The sequence below is a fragment of the Meriones unguiculatus genome (genome assembly GCF_030254825.1).
Source record: "Meriones unguiculatus strain TT.TT164.6M chromosome 13 unlocalized genomic scaffold, Bangor_MerUng_6.1 Chr13_unordered_Scaffold_37, whole genome shotgun sequence".
NCBI classification, from domain to species: Eukaryota; Metazoa; Chordata; class Mammalia; order Rodentia; family Muridae; genus Meriones; species Meriones unguiculatus.
Genome location: NW_026843647.1, coordinates 3,042,197 through 3,056,498, shown reverse-complemented (window position 1 = coordinate 3,056,498; position 14,302 = coordinate 3,042,197). Strand labels below are relative to the sequence as shown.

Sequence of the window (14,302 nt, the reverse complement as noted above, 5' to 3'; positions counted from 1 at the left end):
TTTCTTGATATGCACAGTTGTTTAGTTCAAGATTCTCTCACACAGATCTAAATCTTTGGATGTCCCTGTCACATTTACTTATTAATTTTTTAGGCTAGCAAGAAAATGTACTGGGTTTCAACACGGCATCTTCAAACATATTCCAGTCTTTTACACTAAAGAATTTAGCATTTGTGTAAAACAAACCTTTTACAGACTTTAAAGTTGAAATCATCTTTAGGTGTCACTGTTACATAAGTAGTCACTAGAGTATTTCTTAGGAAATAGAAACAAGTAAAGATTATCTGTACATATTCAGAATACATGAAGTTAAAAAATGTCCTTCTTCCTTCCTCATTTCCTCTGTGCATCTTCTTCTCCCTCCCTTCCTCCCTCCTTACTTCCCTCTCTCCCTTCCTTTACCCCCTTCCTTCTATTTTCTTTTTCTTGGCAAAGCAGGTCTTACTAAATGTAATCTCTTCTCACTGATGCTCACTGTGTAAACCTGGCAGCCTTCAACTCTCCTGCTCACCCCCCCACACATTAGCCTCCAAAGTGCTGGGATTACATGGGCCACAGACATGAGCCACCATGGCTGCTTTTGATTTTCCTCCTCAGTATTTTCCACCTGTATTCAGTTGACTTTGAAGATATGAAATATATGGGCATGGAAGGCAGACTGTCTTTAGGATGTTCAGCATAGAGCAGTTTAAATATTTGTACTTTGTAGAATGGCTAAATATTGTGATTAAAATATTATATTACTTCATATACTTTTTAGTGATATATGAAGAGTTAAAAATTATATTCTTCCTGGGTGGTGGTGGCACACACCTTAGTCCCAGCACTTGGGAAACAGAGGCAGGCAGATCTCTGTGAGTTTGAGGCCAGCCTGGTCTACAGAGTAATGTTCCAAGACAGCCAAGGCTACACAGAGAAACGGTGTCATGAATAACCAAATATGTATGCCAAGCCATTCTCTGAGGACTCTGTTGGATATCCTGGCAAAACAGTGATCTGTGGAGATGTTTGTCTGTCTTCGCTACAGCTGTCATATTACATGAGGCTGAAGCAGAATTAACACACACACACACACACACACACACACACGTTTTAAACACAGCACTCTTTAGCCTGCTTGGGAGACTTCTGAGTAAGTGCTGATGTAATCTGTTTTCTTCAGAAACTATAACAGGCTTCTGAGTTAAGCATTTGCTCAACTGGTCTTTGCCAAAGACAGCTAGTGCTTTCTGTCACTGCCTGTTGACAATGACTGTGTTCTAGACTGACAACTTTCTCTTTTGCTACATCATGAGGCTTGGGAAGGCAGGAGCCTCTGACTTTCTGATTGTCATCTGCCTGCCTCTTAGCACAAGGTGAGGCACAGAGAATGCACTGGCAAAAGCTTATGAGATGGACAGATCTATGCGATGATTCCCGAGTCCTCTCTTTCCTAATTCTTTACACTCCTTGGCACAGGCCCCTGCTCACCACAGGTTTCTCCTAAGAGCTTATGTCCCAGTGTTTCCTTCAAGTCCTGGAAATGGAAGTTCACTTTGAAAGCAGCTCTATTGTTTGTCCGGTTAAACCTTCAGCTGATCCAGAGCAACTGGCTGCATGTTTGGCCACTTTGTACACACAGTGTTTTTGTGATATGTAACATTTCCTTTCAGATTAAGTACAGCCTGCCATAACCGAAAGAGTCAGCACATCCAGAGTAGCTAGGATCCTAGGTTTCAGCTTTTCCTACTCTCCATTGGTATAATTCAAACTATGACTTCCACAGACCCTGACTTTCCTCTATCCAGAAAAATGGAACAAGGTCTGGGTGGATGAGATTGGACCTAAAGATTTTTTAATTTAGGTCTGGAGAGATGATTTCATGTACTATGTTGCTCTTGAAGAGAACCTGCATTCAGTTCCTAGCATCCACACCAGGAGGCCTATGACTGCCTGTAACTCAGCTCCAAGGGGTTTACTGCCCTCTTGTGGACTCCCCAAGCACCTGCATGCACATGTACATACTCTACTTCCATTAAAAATAATATAAATTAAAAATAAGGTTTTTGGATCACCTTTATGGAGAATGTGAAACAAAATAAACTTTTCATTTGTAAGAATTACATATCAAATTAATCAGACCCAAAGTCTAAACAACTTAACGAACTTATACACAGTTAGGACTGGCATTAAAAGTAGAAGCTGGTTTAACCTACTAAAATCTCTACTCCTAAAGAAACTAATCAATAGGGAGTACTCTGGCTAAAATGCTCAATCCCTATTCAGAAAGGCAAAGAGAATGGAAATCAGAAGAAGGTGAAAAGAGGGAACAAGTCAGGAGCCTGACACAGAGGACCTCAGAAAGGCCTCTGCCCTGAAGACTATCAATGCAAATGCTGAGACTTATGGGCAACCTTTGGGCAGAGTTCAGGGAATCTTAGGAAGGAAGTGGGAAACATTAAGATCTGGAGAGGACAGGAACTCCATAAGGAGAGCAACAGAACAAAAAAAAATCTGAGCATAGGTGTCTTTCCAGAGACTCATATTCCAACCAAGGATCATGCATGGAGATAACCTAAGACCCCTGCACAAATGTAGCCCATGGCAGTTCAGTATCCAAGTGGGTTCCATTATAATAGAACAGGGACTGTCTCTGACATGAACTGATTGGCCTGCTCTTTAATTACCTCCCCCTGAGGGGGAAGCAGCATTGCCAGGCCACAGAAGACAATGCAGCCACTCCTTATGAGACATAATTGACTAGGATCAGAAGGAAGGAAAAGAAGACCTCCCCTATCAGTGAACTTGGGGAAGGGCATGCATGAAGAGGGTGGAGGAGGGGAGGGACTGGAACAGGAGGAGGGAGGGAACCACAGGGGAGATACAAAGTAAATAAAGTGTAATTAATAAAGAATCATTAAAAAAAACTAAACAAAAAGTAGGAGCTCTGGGGGCTGAAGAGATGGCTCAGAGGTTAAGAGCACTGGTTGCTCTTCCAGAGGCTCTAAATTCAATTCCAGGCAACCATATGGTGGCTTACAACCATCTATAATGAGATCTGGTGCCCTCTTCTGGCATGCAGAGATACATGCATGCAGAACATTGTGAACATACGAATAAATACATAAATCTTTTTTTAAAAGTAAAAGCTGTGAATGTTCTCATTACATTTTACACTTTTAGTATGAAATCCATTTTATACATGTATCCGCCATCCAAACCAAAAAGTCCAGACAGGGTCTCATAATGTAATTCTGGTTGGCCTGGAGATTGCTTTGTAGACCAGCCTGGCCTTGAATTCACAGAGCTCCACCTGCCTCTATCTTCTGAGTTCAGGCATTAAAACCATAACACCACCAAGCTCTGCTATGTTTTGATTTTTAAAGACAAAGATAGTGGCAAGCCATGAACTCCTAACCTTCCTGCTTCTACTTCCCAAATGTTGGAATTACAGCTATGAACTAACCCATACTCCATGCTTTTCCTGCTGTGGGCTGAACCCAGAGCTTTGTTCATGCCAGGACAACACTGTACTGGCCATGTTCCAGCTCTAGCCATAAGAAAACAAAAAACAAGCAAAAAAAAAAAATAAGTAAATGAAACCTTAATTCAGAATGAGGAAGTTCTAATAACTTGTCTCTAAGAACCTGAAATTTTTGCTTGGCAAAATTAGGTCAGTTGCTGTCATGAATTATAGGGTTGACTTTTCCAAACGGCTTTGTCATCATTTTATTTTGTTGCTGTGATAAAACACTTACCAAAAGCAACTTAAGGAAGAGATGGGTTTATTTCAGCTTGCACTAACAGGTCACAGCCCAGAAACCATTGGCGCCTCTGAAGATTGCGCAAGTCTTTTCCTACCCCCGCCAGCTTGGTGGCATATTTCTAAAATCCCCATCTGCACAACATAAACAGGAAACTTGCAGCAAAAAGCCTCGGCGGTGCAAATTCCAAGCTTCCAGCAGAGGGCGGGAGAATCTCCTCCCTGCTGCCAGTGGCAAGCAGGCAGCAGAGAAGAGCAAACTTTTCAAGGGACCCAGCGCCCCTCCACCTTCTTCTCCCCCTGCAAAAGGGAGAGAGAAGGTGGAAGGAAAGACCCCGCTCCAGGAAAATAAAGAATAGGGGAGGGGGACGTTGAGGCAGAGGCCCAGCCTCTAAGAGCTCAGCCTCCGTGGCGAGGCTGCGCCCGGCCGCCCATTCTCCAAGCCGCGGGTCCGAGCGGCCTCGGAGGAACCCGAAGTCCGAGCCCTCTCGGGTGGGGCTGAGGAGGGGCTGGCACGAGGTGCAGCGCAGGCGCAGTGCGCGCCTCCATTGTCAAGCGTGATGGAAGCGCCGTCGCTATAGATACAGACGCTGAAAGGTTTTCGCTGAGCTCGCCTGGGCCTGGTGGGCGGCGGCGGTGAGGGCGGCGATGGGAATCCGCTTCCCGGGCGTGGTGGCGGGGGTCGTGGTTCCTCTAGTGGACTACTTCATCTTGGTCGGCTGAGACTAGGAGAAGCCAGGTAAGAATGTGGGGCGGGCGCCGCCTGGGCTCCGCCTCCGCCCCTGGGCTCCGCCTCCGCCCCGGCTCCGTTTCCGCCCACCTAGGCTCCGCCTCCCCCATCGGGCTCCGCCTACAACCCTTGACTCCGCCTCTGCTCCCGGGCTCCTCCCCCGTCTCCGCCCCGGGCTCCGCCTCCGTTCTCGGGCTCCTCCCCCGCCTCTGCCTCTGGGCTCCGCCTCCGCCCCCAGCAGCCCTCCAGTGGGCTAGGTGGTGCTGGGCCTGGCATCGCGGCTGGGAGGCGGGAAGGAGAGAGGGTTGGGTCCCGAGGTGGAGGAGCAGCGGGTCCACGGGTATCAGCAGCCATCCCAGTGCAGCCGAGCTTGGCTGGCTGTGGGCGTGTGTGAGGGACCCGCAGGATGGCGGTCGCGGGGAGAGACCGCAGCGTTGCAGCCGGGGGCTGGGCGGGTCGGGAGAGCCTGCCTGCATCCAGACAAGAGCTTCTGTGCTGGCTGCTGGTACCCGGGACTGTGCCCTCCTGCCGCCGGGGTTGGGAGGCTGGGGCGCAGTGTGCAGAGTTCCTCGGGATACACTTGTGCCATGCATCCTGAGGAAGAGTGATAATGGGCCAGTCCTCCCGGAAAGGAAGTGCAGAGGGTCCAGTGCTGCCTCTGCCTGCCCTAGGACAGGAGAGGTGGGGGAGCTTGGACCTCCCAGTCTAACGAATGTACTTGGAAAGGCCAATTATTTTTTAGGCCAGGTCCCAGAGTGGCAACTAGAAGAATTTTGTTAGAAAATCTAAGAAAGCATATGTATATGATTGTGGTTTGCATGGGTGGGGAACCTCTGTCAATGTGCTCCCCAAAGTGCTAAAGGGGAGGGGAGGGGAGGAGAGAGGAAGAACATGTTCAAAAATTTCCTGGCAAAAAAACAGAAAGGAAAACAAATCCTGCTTAATTAAGTTCCACCTTTTGTGTGTATGCCGAAGAATTCTTAAGTTGTGTTTATGTGTACATCCTTTCATCATAGTTACGTGCATATATATATATACTCTAAAAGCTTGCTGTTTCAATGTCTTCCTCACATTTCAACTGAATTATTTTGGGGCCCTAAATCTAAACCTAATTCTTATCAATATTTGGAGGTTTTGCTTGTACTGAATGTGTGGTTTTATTTTCATAGTTAACAGTGTGTACACAGTCCCTTACACCAGGGTCATCATGCTTACGTCTCTTAAAAAAGGAATGAAAAACAATAAATCGTTCTAATAATGTTAATGACTAAAATGAAGGTAACTGAGTGCATTTTACAATGATCTCAGATGCTCACTTCAGACAGAACATTTTATGATGAAATATTTTTCATGAGGCACAAAATGCCTGTTAAGCTTAGGGCATGTTTACAACATTCTCTTGAAAACAAGGTTCAAGATGCATCCTGAAGTCGTAACATCAAATGATGTACAGAGAGGAGGTAATCAGATTCACAGACATGGTCTCCTAGGGATAAGTATGGCAGAATGCAAAACCCAGGACATTTTTTGAGGATCTGACCTCTCATAAAATTTAATGAAAACATAGATTCTTTGCAGAAAATGTACATGCACATGAACCCAACTATGTACAAAGCAGGTACAGAGTGAATGTCAGGAGAGGGACCAGGTTAAAAACTAATACCAAATAAGTAGCACTGTTGCTGTATCTGTAATTTCTATCTTGCTTGGAAGGCAGAGACTGTTAACCTCCCTATTTATGGCAGAGCATCTGCATAAAGAAAAGCAATGCTTTGCTTCTCCTGTTCCTTTTCTTTCTCCTCCTTCTTTACCTCATATATGTGATGCAAATGTTCTACTTCCAAGCTTTATTCCGAGCTCCTGTACAAAACAGGTAGATACAGATAGTCCTTGCATATGATAAAGCCAGATGCTAAACCTCATTAAAGATTAAAGGAAGTAACTTGTTATGGGAGAAATGAAAGAGAACAGAGAGAAGGCAACAGGCATAGAGGAGGCTATACTAGTCACAACAGTAACAGAACAAGATAAAAAGACTCCATGAGAAGTTTATTACAGATAGCACAATGGCTGGCATTAACAAATAAAATGCTACATACTCCCATCCTCTGTGTGGGAATTCTGTATTACTATCAAATTATGAAGAAATTGTTAAAGCCATTTACTGTTTAAAAGGTTATTTGTCCTTCCCCAGATAGTTACTGTTTGTGCATTAGGTACCAAATACTGTGCTAAGTCCTGAACACACAGAAAATAATTCATGCAAACACAATTCTTTCTCTATAAGCTTACAGTTTTGTGGGCTACTCCACCATAAACAAACCCATAGACCATGCAGAGAAATGTGTACGTCACTATAAAATCTACTATGAAACCTAAAGAAAACAAGAGGGATTTAACAGCACAAGATGATAAAGAACATATCAAAGGCCCAGAGTTGAGAACATTTTAGTTAAGTAGGGGAAATGAAAGAAGGTGAATTTTCAATCCTCGTTTAGAAAGACAGATGGGATGTGCATTGAACGTATGACAGGAGTCTACTGAGCGTATCTGAAAGACTCTAACTAGCAGTGTTTTCAAAGCAAAGACTCAAGACCAAACCTTTGGCAGAGTACAGGGAATCATAAGAAAGAAGGGGAGTTAGTCTGATTGGGAAAGGATAGGAGCTCCACAAGGACCAAATATATCTGGGCACAGGGTCTTTTCTGAGACTGACATTCAACCAAGGACCATGTATGGATATAACCTAGAACCTCTGCTCAGAGGTAGCCTGTGGTAGCTCAGTAACCAATTGTTTTCCCAAAGTGAGGGGAACAAGGACTATTTCTAACAGGAACTCAATGACTGGCTCTTTGGCCTCTCCACCCCCGAAGGGAGGAGCAGTCCTGTTAGGCCACAGAGGAGGGCTTTGCAGCCAGTCCTGAAGATACCTGATAAAACAGGATCAGATGAATGGGGAGGAGACTTTCCAAGTCCATCAGTGGACTTGGAAAGGGGCAGGGAGGAGATGAGGGAGGGAGGGAGGGAGGGAGGGAGGGAGGGAGGGAGGGAGGGAGGGATTGGGAGGGAATGAGGGATTGGGACACGGCTGGGATACAGAGTTTATAAAATGTAACTGATAAGAAAAAATAAATAATAATAATAATAAACGATGGGGCTGGAGAGACGTCACAGAGCTTAAGATTGCAGGTTTCTCTTCCAAAGATCCCGAGTTTGATTTCCAGCACCCACGTGGTGGCTCACAACCATCTATAGTGAGATCTGGCTCCTTTTTCTGGTATGCAGACAGAATACTCTACAAATAATAAATTTTCAAAGAAAAAAAAAAGAAATGCACCATGGATCATCAATAAAATTCCCCTCCCTCCAAAAAGAACACTCACTACCTCTTTAAATAATAATAATAATGAATTTTAAAGTTAGTTTTCTCCAAGGGGCCACAAACCAGACTAACTGGTTAGCCTCATGAGCAGTAACAGAAAAACTCAAGGGCATATTTGTGGGTTGTCAAGGCTACAATATATATTCAGTTCTTTTGTATGCATATGGCTTCTAATTTCACACTTTTATGGTATTTCTGTGTGAGTGAATATCTGTATCTTTGTACCCACGTTTCCCTCGTGTTTTTTCTTTGCTATTTTTATTGATAACATTAGACACCTCAACCGTTTTATTGATTTCTGGAAGATTGGAGCCTGACAATTTCCTCTTTATGAAATACGAAAGTGTGTGCCTGTGACATAAATCCACCTCCCCAAACTAATGATCTGGCCTGCCCTTTAGGGTTTTCTGGTCTAGGTTTTGGTACATCTCTGTGCTTCTTTGCTATCACTGCTGTGGTTTAAATCAATTTGTGAAGTACTAAGCCTTTCCTGGCCATTGTCAAGGGCAATCCCAGAATTCTAAGCGATCCCTTGATTATCTGCTGCTACTGCTTCTTCTACTATTTATTCTTTGTTGGCCACCACAGCACAGTCATCTGTATTACCCAGCAAGACACTCTGAGAGTCTGTTCATGATTCATTTGTGGTGTATATGTTTGAGAGAGAGAGAGAAAGAAAGGGAGACAGAGAGGTAGAGACAGACAGACAGAGAAAGAATACTGCTATATGTGTATGTGTGGATCTTTCTATAATTCTGGAACACTGAGGTGGTTTCTGGTATCAGTCGCCTGTCTGTCCTTCTCATTTGCTCTTGGATTTGACTTGTTGTCTGTGGAGTTCGGTGGGAATGTCTCTCCCACGTTGACAGATTTGCAAACCCTGAACCTGACCACCTACCTCGTCATAGGAATGAGAATTCCTACAGAGGAAACATGTGGACAGATCTGACTGACCAATCAGAAATGGAGTGAGGTGGAGACAGTATGTCCACAGCCTAATAACAATTTGTCTTGGCCCTCTTTAGCTCCTATTAGACATTCCTTGCCAGCCTCTTTGTTGGACCTAGTATCCTAGGACTGATGAATACCTGTAGGGTGGTGCTAACTAGAACACAAGCGTCTGGCAGGCCTGATGTTAAAATTTTCACCTGATGGCATTGGAGTCCCATAGCTGTTTTCTATGCTTTGCCATAACCCACTTTTCTAAGGTCTAACTGAAGAGCATTTATGGCTGTTCTGATATTATAAATATTTCATGGGACTCCCTCCACATTGGAACATGGAATTTGGAGTGACACAAATCTATGCTCTCGGGCCATGGCAATTGTCATATTCAACAAGCACACAACTCTTGCTTTCTACTGTATCCTGGGATACCCAGCTGTCCTGTCACTGAGGAGTGTCTACTATCACTTTACTGGCTAGAGCTTTACATATTTACAGAAGCCAGGCTTCTGACACCCAGAATGATGGTGTTCTGCAATGTGGTTTCCACTTTCCTTACTAACCCCCATAGCACCGGGGGCAAGGTCATGCTGGCTGCAGGGCATCGCAGGATCCCAGAAATTTCAGTGACCTCCTTCTAGACTTATGGTCAATATTGTGAGAGGATTTCTTCCAATATGCCACAACACTGAGGACGAGATGATGGATGCCTTTTATAGTTCAGGGGCTACAGCGATGATTCAGGGGTTAAGAGTACTTGTTCTTGCCAAGGACCAGTTCTGTTTTGCACCTGGTATCTACCCCCATCTGTAAGTCCAGTTCCAGGGACTTTAGCTCCCTCTTCTGCCCTCTTCACACACCTTCACCTCCATCTGATACACAGGCACACCTACCCATGCAGACAAAACACTCATACATATAAAAACAAACAATCAGATGAGAATTACACTTCCTAAGAGAGGAGGAAAAAGCACACCCTTCCATTAGTAAGTAAAGCTAGTTTATTGCACACACAGCCCCAGCCACAAATTCACATAATCCCAGTTTAAATGTGTCCAGTTTAAATTCTTCTATTCAGCCAGGGCCCAACCAGTCCCTGCTCACTGAAAAAAGAATCCTGGGTCCCTGCCCCCCTTTATTTTAGTGAGTGCCGACTCTCCCAGTCAAAACAGGCCTGGTCTTGGGAAGGTAGACAGAGATTATAAATCATTTTTAAGGATTATAACAAAAGCCAGCTGTGATGTCATATGCCTGTGACCCTCAGTGGGGCAAGCAGTGGTATGAGTTCCAGATCATCTAGGTTTACAAAGCGAGTCCAGGACATGCAAGGCTACACAGAGAAACCCTGTCTCCAAAAAACAAGGGCTTGTGCCCCCTGCCAGCTCTTTACACTCACAACACTGGACATGTTCTAAGTTACATAGTATGACTTCAATCAGGCTACAGAAAAGTCCTGCCAAGCATGTTGGCACGCACATTTAATCCCAGCACTTGGGAGGCTGAGGCAGGTGAGTATCTGTGAGTTCAAGGCCAGCTTGTTCTACAGAGAAAGTTCAAGACAGCCAGTGTTACACAGAGAAACCCTGTCTCAAAAACCCAAAATAATAATAATAATAATAATAATAATAATAATAATAATAATAATATTGAAATAAAAAAAATATCAGAACCAGGCCTACTGGCACATTTCCAGGTTCCTTTCACAAGGAAGGCACACAGTAGAGCTTATGGGAAAAATAGCAGGTGGAAGAAAGATTTGAAACTTCATTTTATTTCAGTTTTAAAATCTCAATTACATTAATTCTAAGTGGATTTGAGAGACCAAAGACTTAAAATCAGTGGGTATTGTTTTAAAGTTTAAAGCAGAAGCATGAATAAAGGCTAGTTAGTTGGAAACACATCCAGCCACCTTGGGGAAGAATGAGCCTTAATGCCCTGAGGGGACAAATTACCCTTACTGCATTCTTTCCTGCCCACTAATTATACAGTTGCTAGGAAACTGGCCCGTAAGACCAGGCTAGAACTGTTTGTAGTCTCAGTACCTAAAGTGGACCAATCATTTCAAAAGTCAATTCCCCTTCCCCAATCATGTAATGCCAAAGCATGTAAGTTCCTGCTTGCAGTTTTGCCCCATAAAAACCATGCTTCCCTAGATCTCAGGGCTACATTCCTCTCCTGTGTCCACAGGAAGTTTATGTCCCATATCCAAACATGTATACAGTTTTAAAAACCTCATGTATTTACAGCAGAGTGTATCCCTGGTCTTTTGGGGTTCCCGTACTGGACATAACAGTTTCACTCTGAGTAAGACCATTATTAATTTATAAATATCTCCCAACAACAATAAACACTTGTAGCCACAGAAAACAACCAAAAACCTACCCATTCCCCCTTAAAAAAAAATAGGACATCATTATCAGTGATTTCTTCTAGCTGACATTTTGGACATGCAGAAATACTGCTGGGGACCCAAAGAAAAATGAAAACATGTTTAATTAAGCAAGCAATATTTGTGGTCCAGTCTTTGAATGTTGAGAAAATAATAAGAGTTAATAAAAGTCCTGTTTAGAACAGTCTAAAATGCTGGACCAATTAAGATTTGTAGCTTTCTTCAAAGCTCTCTTGGGAACAGGTCATGATGAGAAACACCAATTGAAGCAGTTGAGGCAGAAACAAGCAGAATTATGGAACATGCAAGATTCTGAAACAGATGTGTTAATATCTCAGCATGCTGGAAGGAGGATTCTGTCAGGTTTGGTCCAGCATCTCCAGTATTCACTCCTTTTGTTCTGCAAACATATAATTTCTCACAAGCATTACACAGTTCTAAAATTATAAATGTAAGAGATGTTCAGTATGAAATTAAACTGTAAAGCAATTTTATCAATGCCAATTAAAAGAATGGCATAATAAATATTGAGGCTATTATAGCCAAGGAATTGTTGGCCATGCACTGCTGAAATTCCGCTAGAGACATTTTTTATGTCTCAGTCAGTTGTAGAGTTGTTCCCATGTGAAGGGATTATCAATTTATATTACCTGTTCTGTTTGGTCTTCTTGATTTCTCTCTTCTTGTGTGTGGCCAAGGTCTTCAGGTGATCTTCCTCTGTGATATCTGATTTTATTAGTTTTGAAGGAACCCATAATTTCTCTTCTCCTGTGTGAACATATGCAAAACCTCTTCCCCAGTGTGTAACACATTCCCTACTGTCCATTTTGAAATTGGGATATCTTTGAAATATATAGGCTGAAATAATTCAGCAGTTTTTTTTCTATAACCAAGTGTCGTGCATCTGTTTTTTGTTTTTCATTAACATTTAAGAAGTTTAAGGTCAATAAAGCATTATGTAATCTATCTCTGTGGTGTTTTAATACCCCTCCCTGATTGTTAAGCATGTCCCTTAAAGTATGATTCTATTTTTCAATGACTGCTTGACCAGCAGGATTGTGAGTTATACCTGTTACATGTTTTATCTTATAATATGTAAAAAAAATCTTTTCACTTTATTAGAGACATATGTTGTAGCATTATCAGTCTTAATCTGTGTAGGCATAACCATAACTTCCATCACTTCTAATAAATGTGTAATAACTGAATCAGCCTTCTCAGAACTTATGGCTTTTGCTCATTGGAACCCTGAATATGTGTCTATAGTATAGTGCACATATTTCAGTTTACCAAACTCTATAAAATAAAACACGTGATTTGCCAAATTTCATTTCTTTGGTTAACATTAGGGTTACTTCCTACAGGTAGTGGAGTTTAGTTATATAAAGAACAAGTGGGACATTTTTGCACAATTTCTTTGGCTTGTTGCCAAGTGATAGAAAACTCTCTTTTTAAGCCTTTGCTGTTAACATGGTGTTTTTTTAAATGAAATTCTGAGGCCTCTAATATTCTTCCTGTCAATAGTTGATCAATTTCAACATTGTCTTGTGCTAGAGGGCCTGGTGGACCCATATCAAATCTGATCTGTTATATACAATGGATTATTTCTATTTCTGATTACTCATTGTAACTGAAGAAAGAGTGAAGTTAAGTCCAAATTATCCTGAATTAGATCAGAAGTTTCTATATGTAGAACAAATCTTTCTGAATATTGAGAGTCAGTGACTATATTAAGAGATTCTTGAAAATTTGATAACACCAAGAGAATTGCATATAATTCTGATTTTTGAACTGAATCATAAGGACCCCCCCACCACTTTACTCAGATTTTCTGACTTACAACCTGCCCTTTTTGATTTATTGGCATCCGTATAAAATGTGGGAGCTCCAAAATTTGGAGTTCCTTTTATTATACGAGGGAGAATCCAATTGTTTCTTTTTATAAACTGAAGTGACTTGATTTTTGGGTACCTTTTGCTGATTTCTCCCAAAAACTCACAACAAGCTCTTTGCCAATATCTCTACCCATAACGATACAATCTCAGCATTGGTACAGGGCACCAGAATTTCAGCTGGATCTGTTCCAGCCAACTGATGAAGTCTCATTTTTCCTTTTAGGATCAATTCAGGAACTTTTCTATATAGGTTTTAAATTTTTCATTTTGTTTGTGTGCCAAAAATATCAATTTTAAGACACAGTTGACCTTCTGCATAAGAATTCCCGCGGGAGAATGAGTGGAAAGCAAGATAACCAAAATACAGGTCCTATTTGGATCAATATGGTCAATATATGCATCTTGTAATTTCCTTTCTACCAGAGCCAATTCACTTTCATCTTCAATTGATAATGTTCTTGGACTTTTAAAGTCCTTATCATCCTGTAAGTTTTGAAATAAGTTATTTAGCTCTTGAGTAGCTAAACCAAATGTAGGCTAGAGCCAGTTAATATCTCACAGCAAGTTTTGAAAATCATTGAGAGTTTTTAATTGGGTTCTTCTAATTTGTACTTTTTGTGGTGGAGTTTTCTGTAGACCTATTTTGTACCCTAGGTAATTAATAGAATCTCCTCTTTGTACTTTTTCGGGAGCAATCTCTAAACCCCAACAAGACAAAGTTCTATTTATTTCATCAAAAATATTTTCTAATGTTTTTCTATCTGAATCAGCTAATAAGATATCATCCATATAGTAAATTATGGATTGAGGAAACTGCTTATGAATTATCTCTAACAGCTGTTGTACAAAATATTGGCACAAAGTAGGACTGTTCAACATCCCCTGTGGTAAGACCCTCGAGTGATATCTCTTTATTGGACAGCTTCTATTAAAAGTGGGTGCTGAGAAAGCAAACCTTTCCCTATCATGTTCATGTAAAGAAATTGTGAAAAAGCAATCCTTTAAATCAATCACTATAATAAGCCATTGTTTAGGTAAGATGGAAGGCAATGGGATTCCGGATTGTAATGACCCCATTGCCGGAATAATTTTGTTAATGGCTCTGAGATCTGTTAACATCCTCCATTTGTCAGATTTCTTTTTTATGACAAATACCGGAGAATTACAAGGGCTGTTGGACTCCTCTATATGTTGAGCCTCCAGTTCTTCCAGGACTAGC

The 14,302-nt window shown here is 42.0% G+C and overlaps 1 pseudogene; it reads left to right on the top strand.

The window, feature by feature from the left end:
* Nucleotides 1-4,878: 4,878 nt before the first annotated feature.
* Nucleotides 4,879-14,302, top strand: part of LOC132650947 (single-stranded DNA-binding protein, mitochondrial-like) — a 30,355-nt pseudogene continuing 20,931 nt past the window's right edge.